The sequence below is a fragment of the Rhinoderma darwinii genome, chromosome 4, assembly GCF_050947455.1.
Source record: "Rhinoderma darwinii isolate aRhiDar2 chromosome 4, aRhiDar2.hap1, whole genome shotgun sequence".
In the NCBI taxonomy this organism is placed as follows: Eukaryota; Metazoa; Chordata; class Amphibia; order Anura; family Rhinodermatidae; genus Rhinoderma; species Rhinoderma darwinii.
The window spans coordinates 255,255,583-255,269,415 of NC_134690.1; the positions used below are offsets into that span (position 1 = coordinate 255,255,583).

Genomic DNA, 13,833 nt, shown 5'->3' on the forward strand with positions numbered 1-13,833 from the left:
CTATACATTGTCAAGCAACTTTCCTCTAAAATGCAGATCATGCATTTCATCAAAGACGACGTTTCTATTCACCTGTATTGCGCATTCCTTTTACTAGAGGTAATTCTCAGGCTACATGCACACATTGCGTATTTTGCTGCATAAGCAGCAAAACCGCAGGAAATCGCAAGAAAAGCGCAGGGAAAAAACGCACCTGCGTTTTGTTTGGTGCGGTATTTACGTTTTGATGTGTAAATCCCGGCGTTTCCATGCTGTGTGTTTTGGTGTGATTTTCCTCTGCACTAGGCAGATAAAATTCGCAAGCTATGCAAGAAATGCAAGATAAATGGACATGCTGCAGATTTTAAAATCCGCACTGCAGGTCAATTTACTTGCGGGAAAATACCGCAGCATGTACATGAGATTTCCTGGAATCTCATTATCTATGCTAGTACTGTATTACGCAAATTAAGTATTCCGCAAATACGCGCGCCGAAACCGCACATAATACAAATCGTGTGCATGGACCCTTAGAATTCCCCCATTTGGTTTACTCTACTCTGTATGGAGTATAATCCTTTCAGGACCAGACAAATTTTCCTTTTTATGCTTTTGTTTTTTTCCCCCTGCTTTCAAAAGGTCAACTTTATTTTTTCATTGACACAGCCAGAGGAGGGCTTCATTTTATGGGACAAGTTTTACTTTCTAATGGTACTATTTAATATTACATGCAATGTATTGGGAAGCTGGAAAAAAATCAGAACTGGGTGGTATTGGAAAAAAACAGCAGTTCCGACATTTTCTTTAACGTTTACGGAGTTTACTTTACAGAGAAAATGACACATTTCCTTTATTCTGCACGTCAGTACGATCACGGCGATACCAAATTTATATCGTTTTTGTTAGGTTTTAGTACCTTTAAAAAAACTAGAAACAAAACAAAGATTTGTCATCGCCGTATTGGGACCCCTGTAACTTTTTTTTATATCTCTGTGTACAGAGCTGTGTAAGTCATCTGTTTGTACGTGGAAAGATGTCGTTTTTATTAATACCATTTTGGGGAATGTCTGGCATTTCGATGACTTTTTGTTCAATTTTTTGAGGAGCTGAAGTGGCAAAAAAACCGCATTTCGCCCATTTTGACATTTCCCTGCTATGACGTACACGGTTTTGTATAAATATTTTTATAGTTCTGGAATTTTGGGACGCGGGGATACCAAAATTTGTTAATGTTTATTATTGTTTATTTACTTTTATATGTGATCTAGGTTAAGGGGGACGATTTTAATTATTTATTTTGCTTTTTTTTTATGCCCCCCCCCCAGGGGCCTTCAACCTGCGATTATCACAGTATTGCAATCTATGGCAAAATCAGTGCATTGCTGTGGAGACCTGCCACAGGCACATCTCAGTAGCAATCTTCCTATAGCAGGGCTGGGAGCGTTCACAATGCTCCCAGCTGCAATAGGAATATACCGGCTCACGCGATCTCACCGCGCAGGAGTCGGTGACCGGCTCAGAAGTGAAATGGGCAGTAAAAAACCCTCAAATGCCGGTAGTCTCATCTGACACCGGCATCAAAAGGGTTAAATAATTGTGATCAGTAATTTTGCAAGCATTGCTGCTGGGTCCCTGCTGAGTAAATAATTGCTGTTTGTCACCTTCGCTCTCCAAAAAAATTGAATTAAAAGTGATCAAAATGTTGCATGTACCTCAAAATGGTATCGGTGAACATTAAAGCAGAATTATGGACAGTGACAATGACGTGAGCAGAAGTTGTAGAATCCCCTGGCAGAGCATCAGCTGATGCTCTGCTCTGGGACTCCAGCAAAAGGAAACCCCTGAATTGACCAAATATGGACGTCGGGAGCAGTGCTGGAGTTCCGAGCAAAGCGCTAGCTGATGCTCTGCTCGGGTCTCAAGAAATAGGCAATTTGACAGCCCATTGCGGTCATGTTCACGAACAGCACATGAAGCAAGAGCTCAGTCACTTGGTGCCGTGTCAGAGCGTCATCACTTTTAGAAAAGCTCCAGCACTTTCTGAATAATTCATGAGGTTTTTAACTGAATCATTTAGCACAGAATTTTTAAATAAAAAGTATATAAGTAAGCTACTTAGTTTCACAAATATATTACAATGAATTTTTTGGTCCCCGGATAACCCCTTTAAGTAGGTGTGTGTGTGTGTGTGTGTGTGTGTGTGTGTGTGTGTGTGTCAAGGTGTATGGTGCTATTAGATTCAGGGACACAGTGTATGGTGCTATTATATTTAGGGGCATAGTGTGTGGCACCATGAGAATTTTATAGGTGTGGAAACGTATGAAAAGTAAGAAGCCGAAGACATCAGAGCGCCGAACTGCAGAAATGGGCTGTGGCCAGGAGTGGTCATCATAGAGGTCTGGACCGGAAGAAGAAGGGAAATAAAAATAAAAAAAAGGGAGTACAGAATCTGAGAAGACACTTGTGAGTCACTCAATGTAAATGTTTATTCTGCCTCTAATCAGTACTGTAATCTCTGCATGATCTGCAGCGAGATGGGTGGCATGATTTTTTTTTGTTGTGAAACAGCAGCTCCCAGCATATCCTTACCATTGTTCGGGCCATGCTGGGAGCTGTAGTTTTATGCCATACAAGCCTTATGGGCAGGGGTTAAACTGAATTTGCAAATGATCTCTGTACGGAGCTGTATTTGTGTTTGTACTATGTACTGAGCTTGTTTCTGGTGCTGTAATTATATAGGATATATTTAGAATAACAAATTTGCAGGGCAGATGGAATTGTTGCAATGCATTGTATATTTAATGGTAACCTGTCAGGTAGTTTTAACCCATTCAACAGCCACCTTGCGGTAATACATGACCGTATTCCCAAACATTTCCCTGTATGTTTTTTTCAGATGCAGCAAAATGTATCAAATCAACTTTTAAAATAGAGCACCGTTATGCAAATTGCTCTATAAAGGGTCATGGGGCGGTGTAGCTTTCCTGAGGAGTCACACAGTCCTGACTCCAAACCAACCTTTCCATGCTTGATTGCCATCCCCCTAGCTCCATCCCTTTGGCTCCAACTTTCTCGGATGTGCCATTGAATGAGCATGCACCAAGCAGCGGTGTACCCTTCCCGGCTTCATCGCTGCAGCGCACCTGCCTGGGGAGTAAAAGGCAACAGTGCAGCCGCAAGAGTTGGATGTAGATCAGCCAGGGGTATGTCAATTAAAGTATAGGGGGTGCCATTTCAATTTTTGTCTCAAGCAGCAGAAAAGCCAGAATCGGCCCGGACAGTATGTATGGAATAAACGGTATGGATTTTACCGTAATAATTATTGAAATTAGGTTTTAAAAGACAAAGCTAGATGTATTTTTATTTAGAAGATATCACAGTTGATTTGCATTTATTCATTTCAATTTGAATAAGAGTAACAAAACATTTACTTTCATCATACAATATGTACACAAGTATTTTTCGGGAACAAATTAATTTCATTCTTATTATAGAATAAAACACTTCTGAAATGTAATTGGTCAAACTGAAGTTCAGGATTACCTCACACCTCAACAGAAGATCCTTTTGCAGTGAAGCTAAACTAAATATTTAATAAAATGTATACATTTTAATGTAGCGAGTCTAACTTTTAGAGCAGAAATAGCTTAATTTATGCAACGAGCACCCCCATCGTGACTTTGTTTCCACAAGTTTACTCAGATCTGTCAGAAGGTCCAGTGTACATTCTCAACAGCTCCCTCACCCATATAATTTAGCATTTAAAAAAAAGCTTGAACTGACAAAACAGATACAGTACAATAGTCACGACGAGTCTTTGTAGAAATCCAGGTGCAGAAAATACAATGTGAATGAGCAGTATTGTTTCTAAACTATTGTGTGCTTCTGAGAAAATAGCATTGTCATTGTTTCTTTCCAGAACATTCAATGTAATCAACTTTACACAGAAGTTGCATCAAAAATCTCATTTAGAAACCTATGCAGTGGAGCGGATAATTGAAAAACATAAGATTTATTCTTTGCCAACATTGAGCAAAAAAGAAAAAGAAAAAAATATATAGGACTCTCCAAAACAAATTCAAGTCCCTAAAATAATAAGTTTTTCATCGAATGCCATAACACTCAAGTATTTATTTGTTCATTGGCATTATGATCTGGGTGCACCATCTGTGTCGATCTTGTGTTGCATTTATTTTTTTGATACCAACTGTATCTTTTTCTAAACATTTTCACAATACGAACACATGAATAAAGATTGTTCATTTTTATATGAAGAGAAAATAATATTCTATCTTTATATTATTTTACAGAATGATAAATATACAGATCGGAGTGAATTGCATATAGATTTACAGTAAGTGCAGATTTGGCCAAATAGTGACCCACAGAGCTGTAAATGCTTGCATGCGTGGGAATCTCGAGGAGTTGTTTGGTGGATTTGTTCACCTGCACCACGCTTTAGTTTAGATTAGTGTGAAATTCAATGTAGGACTTGTACAGTAAAAATGAAATAGTCTGGTAATACTCCGGAATAGATTGAGGCCTAATGGACAATGAATATAAATAATGAATTAAATAAAAAAAAATTGAAGTTGGCCTATCCGTTTATGATGGATTTGTAGCAATTTGCACTGTTCAACATACAACGAATCATTTTTGATCCTCAGCAAGACACGGCTATTAATTATTTGCAATATCCCATCTTACTGCTTATTTCTCTCCAGCTCTTTTTTTTCAGACAATCCAGATGAGCGGTTTAATACGAAACTCATCCCTCATATATAAACCATGGGTATAAGCTCAGAGTCAATTGCTGCCTATTTCAAGGGTTCAGGACTTTGAGTGACATAGGGACAAAGACAGAAACAGTTTTTGTGTGAGGGATAGAAATATATTAGGGAAAATGTATGTGTCTACTTCTTGTTTTTCTCCCAATATAATATTTCAAAATTTAAACTCCTTTATAATCTTAGATGTTAATTGAAGTCAATAGGACTCCACAAAAGTGAATATAGGAAAATAAATATGGCTGTATTCTCAAAAACTCTACAGTATTCTTTAACCCCTTAATGACCAGCCTATTTTAGAACTTAATGACCAAGCTATTTTTTACGTTTTTGAATCGTCGCATTCCAAGAGCTATAACGTTTCTATTTTTGCGTCGACATAGCTGTATAAGGTCTTGTTTTTTGCGGGGCAAGTTGTATTTTTTAATAGCACCATTTTGGGGACATATTTATTGATTAACTTTTATAAACTTTTTTTTTTGGGGGGGGGGGGGGAATAGAAAAAAATGAGACATTTCACCACTCTTTTTTGCATCCTAAATCTATGCCGTTTACCGTGTAGTATAAATAACACAATAAGTTTATTCAGCGGGTTGTTACGATTGCAACGATACCAAAACGTTTTTATTTTTTCGCCGATGCAGTTCTATGAGGGCTTTTTTTTTTGCGGGAAGACTTGTAGTTTTTATAGGTACCAGTTGGATCACTTTTTAATCACATTTTTTTAAAGTCAGGATTCACAGAAAACAGCAAATTTTCCGTCGTTTTTTATTTAATTTTTACGACGTTCACAGTGCGGGTTAAGGAATGTAATAGATTTATAGTCGCTGTCATTACGGACGCGGCGATACCAAATATGTGTAACTTTTTAACTGTATTTTGGTTTTTTAATAGTAAAGCAGTTTGTAAGGGGAAAAAGTGGGTTTTTCATTTTTTTTTTTATTAACTTTATTAAACTTTTTTTTTTACTTTTTTACTAGTCCCATTAGGGGACTTCACTATGCGATCCTCCGATCGCTATTATAATATACTGCAATGCTTTTGTATTGCAGTGTATTACTGCCTGTCAGTTTAAAACAGACAGGCATCTGCTAGGTCATGCCTGCGGCATGACCTAGCAGGCATTCATTACTGGCAGACCTGGGGGCCTTTATTAGGCCCCCGGCTGCCATGGAAGACACACACACTCGGCGATCGTATCGCCGGGTGTCGGTGGGAGAGAGAGGGAGCTCCGTCCCTCTCTCCAAAACCACTCGGATGCGGTGCTCACTATTGAGCACCGCATCTGAGGGGTTAAACGGGTGAGATCGATACTGATATCGATCTCACCCGGCAGAGCAGGGACGCTCCCAGCCCTCAGCTGCCTCTTGCAGCCGAGAGCAGGGAGATTTGACAGCTCCCTGCTCTGTTGACTTATTCCGATGCCGCGACGTAAAAAGTCTATGGCATCGGAATAAGGCCCGTTAGTGACCGATGTAAAAAGACTATGGGCCGGTCACTAATGGGTTAAAAGAGCCTGAAAATAGATGCTGTATATTTTTTTTCAGTCTCCATTGCTTGACCTTCCTATCCTTATTATAAAGCAATGCAGAACTTAGATGTTCATCAATCTGTGAAAAGCAAAATTTTACATAGTTATTTGCCTATTCGCAAACTAGCGCAGAACAGAACAAATGGCCAATCCGGATGATCTGTTGCAATGTTAATTTTTAATTATTCATCTCTAGTTGGAAGAATGGCCAAGAATACCTTTAGTACTTTGTCACAGTTACATAGTTAAGTTCAACAAAGGGATGGAGAAAAAGGAAGGGATGAAACAAAAATACTACACGTTCACATCGTTATTAGGGTCCGTTCCCACGTTGCGTAAATACTGCAGTTTTTCCGCAATGGAATTTGTTGCGGAAAACCTGCAGCAATTACAGTAGCAGTAGAGTGGATGAGACAAATCTCATCCAGACGGTGCGTAAATACGGAGCGGAAAAACTGCTCAGATGTTGACCCGTGGTGCGGAGTTTTATTCTGCAGCATGTCAATTATATTTGCGTAAACGCTGCTGGGTTTTCCCCACGGCATTTAAAACCTGCAACAAATAGTTGTTGCATTTAACCCCTCAGATGCCGATGTTCGCGTCGATTCCGCCGCAAAAAAAAAAAATGCAACTACGGAAAAAAAATAAAAATCTTATACTTACCCAGACGTCTGTGTACCTCCCTCCAGCGCAGCCTTCTGGGATAACGTTTCATCCCATGTGAGCGCTGCAGCCAATCACCAATCTGCAGCATTCTCCTGGGATTAGACGTTATCCCAGGAGCCCGGCCTGCTTGCAGGCCCGTTTAAGTGCTTGCAGTGGACATTTGGTTCAAAAAACTGTACCACAGATTGAGGCCGGATTCACACGAGCATGTGCATTTTGCGTACGCAAAAAACGCGGCGTTTTGTGTGCGCAAAAGGCACTTAACAGCTCCGTGTGTCAGTCCCGTATGATGCGTGGCTGCGTCATTTTCACGCAGCCGCCATCATTATGACACTCCGTTTGGAAGTTTGTAAACAGAAAAGCACGTGGTGCTTTTCTGTTTTCATTCATAGTTTGACAGCTGTTGCGCGAATCACGCGCGTCCCACGGAAGTGCTTCCGTGAGGTGCGCGTGATTTTCACGCACCCATTAACTTCAATGGGTGTGTGATGTGCGAAATATGCCCAAAGAACGGACATGTCGTGACTTTTTCGCAGCGGACTCACACTGCATAAAAATCACGCAACTGTCTGCACTGCCCCATAGACTAATATAGGTCCGTGCGACGCGCATGAAAATCACGCGCGTTGCAGGGACGTATATCCCGTTTATCTGAATAAGCCCCGAGACGTATTTTCGCTTGGAATTCCCTGCGGTGCACAGGGCTACACTGCATGATTTTACGCAGCGTATTCGCCCCGTGTGAACTTAGCCTTACAGTGAGAGGTGGTTAGGGAGACACCATGTCAGATTATCAAGTGGATGATAAAAGTAAGCTACTGGGACTAACATGCTGAAGTTTTAAATTATCTAGATTTGCAGACCTAACAGGTGTAAAACTTTTGGTAACTTACCTTAACACCTATTAGTCATAACATTAAAACACCTAATATTGTGTTGATCCCCCATGTGCCGCCTAAATAACCATCAAGGCATAGACTCTACAAAACCTCTGAAGGTTTCCTCTAGTATCTGGCACCAACAAGTCAGCAGCAGATCCTTAAGGGTATGTTCATACGGCTTATTTTCGAATCGGAAGCAGAACGCCTCCAAACATCTGCCCATTGATTTCAATGGGAAAAACGGCATTCTGTTCCGACGGGCCGTTTTTTTACGCAGCTTTTTTGAAAAATGCCTGCGTAAAAAAACAGCTGCGAAAAGTGATTGTCATTTCTTGAGACGTTTTTGGAGCCGCTTTTCATGGACTATAGAAAAACCGCTCCAAAAACGGATGTAATAAACACTGCGAAAAACGCGAGTGGCTAAAAAACAGGAGCTATTTTCCCTTGAAAACAGCTCAGTATTTTCAGACGTTTTTGAATTTGTGTGCGCAAATACCCTTAAAGAGGACCTGTCACCTCTCCGGACATGTCTGTTATTAACTACATATTTGCATTCCCCATAACTACAATTCTGTAGCACCTTTTCATAGAACTATGTGTCAGGCTATTGCTCTTATTTCTCCGAGAAATGTAGGAATAAATTGACAACTGGGTGTTAACAGTTGGGTGTGGTGTTGCCACACAGCCTGACACTGTCCAAACAGAGCTCACAGTCTCAGATAGTGTAGGGACACACCATCTCGACAAAGGGAATAGTCACATCCAGTTATCAATGTATTGTTACATTTCCAGTAGGAAAAACAGAGGAATAGCACAAAACAGGCTTTTATGAAAAGGTGCTCCAGAATTATTACATGGATAATACAAGTATATACTAAAGCAGACATAGCTAACCAGTCCTAAGTCCTGTAAGTTTCCAGCTTAGGCCTCCATGTATCCAAGTGTTTATCCTGCACATCAAACCGATGCTTAAATCGATTGCGATATGGCGAATTTGGAGGCCAAGTCCACACCTTGAATTCTTTGTCATGAAGGGGTATACTTGGTCTGCAACAACGTTTAGGTAGGTGCTATGTAAAATCTACAGGAATGCCGGGAACCAAGGTATTCAAGCAAAACCTTGTGCAGAGCACCACACTGCCGCTGCCAGCTTCACTTCTTCCCATAGGGCATCCTGGTGCCATCTCTTTTCCAGGTAAATGACGCTCACGCAACCAGCCATATACATGATGGAAAAAACAAAACGCGATTCATCAGACCAGGCTACTTTCTTCCATTGATCCATAGTCCAGCTCTGATGCACACATCCCCACAGTAGGTGCTTTTAGTTGGTGGACAGGGGTCAGCATGGGCACTCTGACAGGTCTGCTGCTGAGCATCCCTAGCTGCAGGCTTTGATGCACTGTGTGTCCTTACACCTTCCTATCATAGTCAGCATTAACTTTTTTCAGCAATTTGTGTTGTTACAGTAGTTTTTCTGTGGGATCGAATCAGGCAGACTAGGCTTTGCTCCCCACATGCATTAATGAGCCTTTGGCACCTATGAACCTGTCGCTGGTTGACTTTCCTTCGACCACTTTTGGTAGGTACTAACCACTGCACATTGGCAATGCACCACAAAACCTGCCATTTGGGAGATGCTCTGACCCATAATATCACAATTTAACCAGTTGCCCAGATCCATTTTTCTCTGTTTCCAACAAATCATCTGGCTGTTTACCTACATACAGTATTCCACCATAGGTGCCATTGAACCAATAAGCAGTATTATTTACTGGACGTGTGAGTGGTTTGATAGTTATGGCCGATTGGCTAAAAAAACAAAGAGCTATATCCCCAGTGATGAAGATTTTGTCTTTTTGGAGACTACATTTGAATGGAGGTAAGATATTTCAACCTAGAGGGAAATGCTATAAATAATTAGTGCTGTAAGTGTAGACATAAAAGTTGATTATATAGTGACTTGCAAAAGTATTCGACCACCTTGGAGTTTTTCGCATTTTGTTGCATTACAGCCTGGAATTAAAATGTATTTTAAAATTTGATTTTATGTAATGGACCTAACAGAAGCTGGCACAGCAGCACTGCTTGCAATCAGAAATATTTCTGATTGCAAGCATTTAACCCACTCAGATGCCGGTGTCAGATGTAACCACCATCATTTGAGGGGTTTTTACTGGCCCTTTCGCTTCGGGGCCAATCACTGACTCTTGCGGGAGCCAGTGTACTCCTATAGCAGCGGGGAACAGTGTGAACGCTCCCAGCTCTGCTATAAGAAGATTGAAGATTGCTATTGAGACCTGCCTGTGGATTATCAAGACCTGGTGCCTAAATAAAAGCAAAAAAAAAAAAAAATTAAAAAAAAAAAAATACATATATATTTCAAATAACCCCCTTTCCCTAGGTTACATATAATAATAAACACATTAGGTTACCCCCCTCCCCGTCCAAAAATGGCCAAACTATAAAAATACACATGAACGTCATAGCAGGAAAAAAATAAAAATAAAAAAAAAAAGCAAAATGGCTGTTTTTGCCACTTCAACCCCCACAAAAAAATTGAAAAAAAACTGATCAAAATGCCAGAAATTCCCCCAAATGGAATTAAAAACTACATCTTTCCACGTACAAAAAGACACCTTACACAGCTGTGTACACAGAAATATAAAAGAAAGTTATGGTGTCACAATAAGGTGATGCAAAAAAAAAAAAAAAAAAAAAAGTGTTTTTCCAACTTTTTTTCATTAAACGGTACTAAAACATAAAAACTATATAAATTTTGTATCCCCCCATAATCGTACTGACCCGCAAAATAAATGGTAATGTGTCATTTTCACCGTACATTGAACACTGCAAAAAACAAAAACATAAGAAAATGGCGGAACTGATGTTTTTTTCCAATTCCACCCGATTCTGAATTTTTTTCCAGCTTCCCAGTACATCACACATAGTATTAAGTAGTACCATTAGAAAGTGCTACTTGTACCGTAAAAATTAAGCACTCATATGGCTGGGTCAACAAAAAATTCAGGTTAAGTCAAGGTTATAATGCAACAAAACCGAAAAACCACCAAGGGGGTGGTGAATATTTTCACATCGAACATTATTTCATCTAACATTTTATAAAACATAGGCAAAATCTCACAAAAAATTATGCAACGTCTCCAAAACCATATAAAAACCCAGGTTTGCCAGATACGCTAAAGTAAATTTGAAGTGATTTGTATAATAAAAACATAATAATATAACATTGAAACTGGCAATGGACATTTTTAAAATTAGAGGGGAAAAAAAAAAAAGTTTAAAAGGCACTTACTTATTTCTAGGTCAAGAATTAATTCCAAATCTTTAAGGATTTGTGTGAGGCTTAACTGAAAAACAGAAAAAAAAAAACAAAAAACACATGCTTCATCTTATTTTTTACAAAACAGTAGTAGTCGTCACTTCACGTAATGACTAATCTTTTCTAACCTGTTCATCTTCAGCTGGAGAAAGTGAACATTCTTCTTTAATAGCAATGGTCTTCTCACCTATAGAACAGCTAAATAAAATATAGAAAAATTAATGAAAATATTTGATTAGGTTGCCTGTTAATTTTAGAGCATGTAGAAACCTTAACAAGCAGTGTGCTGTACAATATTACTTTGCATCGCTCCCTGTCAGTGTTTCAATGTCAGAGACATTTACCTGAGAAACCTATTTATAGGCGATTGAGACTAAAGCATTAATACCAGCTTTAAGTATTATAATTTAACTTGTTTATTCTTGCTGTAGCTTTTGTGCGCTCTATTGCCACTTAAACTTGGACTGACCTGGTATAGATTTCCACAATAGTTTGCACCAATTTCTGGCATAAATGATAGTAAATCTGTAGGATTGCGGTGCCCCCCACCTTTACCTTTTTGTTTTTTATAGAGTGGTGAGAACGGCATAAGTGTGCCAAAACGTGCAACTTTTTTCTGCTGTAAAATCTGGCACATTACAAACAAAAAATGTCCCCCGTTGTGTTCCCTAAGGGTCAGTTCAGATAGTGGATTTTGCATGGCGAGTCCCACTGCAAAATCTGCTGCGGAATTATTTCCTCCACCCATTGACTTCAATGGGAGGTTCGGGCAGAATCTGCAGGCGGGCGCTTCTTTTTCCCACTAGCCAAAAAAAAAATCAGCTAGTGGGAAAAAGGAGCATCTGACTCCCATTGAAATGAATGGGAGGCAAAATGATGCCGTGTGAACAGGGCCTTACACCAACATTTATATAAGCAACTGCCTAAAATATACACTACATGGACTAAAGTACTGGGACACACACAGTCTGCCTTTACAAACACTTCTGAAAGAATGGGTCATTCGAGCTCACTGAATTCCAGCATGGTACTGTAATAGGATGCCACAGTTGCAACAAATTAGATGGTGAAAGTTTTTCCCTCCCAGATATTCCACGATCAACTGTGAGTGGTATTATTGCAAAGTGGTAGCTTTTAGGGACCACAGCAACTCAGCGACAAATTGGCAAACTGTGTAAAGTTACAGAACGGGTCGCCGAGCGCTAAGCGGATAGTGCATAAAAGTCACCAACACTCTGCAGACTCAAAAACGGCAAAGTTTCAAACCTTCTTTAGCATTAACTTACAAAAAAAACGGTGCATCGGGAGCTTGAGGGCATGGGTTTCCATGGCTGAGCAGCTGCAAGCCGTTCATAACCATGCACAATGCCATGCATCAGGTGGAGTGGTGTAAAACACGCCACCACTGGCCTCTGGAGCAGTTGAAACGTGTTCTGTGGAGTGATGAATCACCCTTCTCTATCTGGCAATCTAATGAACGAGTCTGGGTATGGCGAATGCCAGGAGAACGTTACCTGCCTGACTGCATTGTGCCAACTGTAAAGTTTGGTGGAGGAGGGATTATGCTATGGGGTTGTGTGATGGTACATTTGTGTGGTGTATTGTAGACAATGATTTGTTAGGAAAATGACTTTAGTGTGCATTTCTGCTGTTTGTATGTGCGTTGTGGCCTTTTGTGCGATTATGTGTATTCCCCAACTATTGTCTGCCACAGCCTGGATGAGAACACATGGGAGGAGATAATTAGTTCCAGTGAGGGGCCATCTTAGTTCTTCAGCATACCAAGACATTTTGTAAAATTGTACACCCTCAACTTTGTTTTAACAGTTTGGGGAAAGGCCGTTTTCAGTTCGAGCATGACTGTGCCCAAGTGCACAAAGGAAGGTCAATAAAAAAAAAAAAGCATGGTTGGGCGAGTTTGGTTTGGAAGAACTTGACTGGCCCACACAGAGCTCTGACCTAAACTCCATCAAACACCTTTAGGATGAACTAGAAAAGAGATTGCGAGCAAAGCCCTCGCGTCCAACATCAGTGTCAGACCTCAGAAATGATCTTCTGGATAAATGGGCAAAAATCCCCACAGACACTACAAAATCCTAAGCCTTCCCAGAAAAATAAAAGCTGTTCTAGCTGCAAAGGAGGGACCAACTCCATATTTTGCCTATGGATTTATAGTGGGATGTCATAAAATCTCCTGTAGGTGTCCTAATACTTTTTAACACTAGAAAATTAGTGTAAAACCAATTATAAAATTCCCCCAGCGTTTTCTTGTAGTTTTTGCATTGCTGTATTGAAGAGCCATAGCTCTATTTTCCCATTGACTTACATTTTTTACGGCGTAATGAATGGAGACAATTTTGCCATCGTTTTATTTGATTTGAAGGTCTTAAAATTAGGTAAATACAACCTCAGATCAACAGCACATCACAAATTACACTGTCATTACACCCCATGAATCATTTTCTTTATGACGATCAGCCTCTTACATAGTTCTGGAGGAATTTTGGCCCACTGTTTTACAACGTTGCTTCAGTCCATTGAGGTTTGTGCACAGCTCTCTTAAAAATGTCCAATCACAGCATTTCAATTGGGTTGAGGTCTGGACATTAACTGGGTCATTGAAACACCTTGGTGCTTTTCTTTTTC

At 40.0% G+C, this 13,833-nt stretch overlaps 1 long non-coding RNA gene across 1 annotated transcript in view; it reads right to left on the bottom strand.

The window, feature by feature from the left end:
* The window catches only part of LOC142761084 (uncharacterized), a 68,042-nt gene extending 56,824 nt beyond the window's left edge, over positions 1 to 11,218 (bottom strand). The window contains exon 1 of the long non-coding RNA XR_012883500.1: positions 11,161 to 11,218. This is a non-coding gene — a long non-coding RNA (uncharacterized LOC142761084). The remainder of the gene's footprint in view (positions 1 to 11,160) is intronic.
* Between the last annotated feature and the right edge of the window lie 2,615 nt (positions 11,219 to 13,833).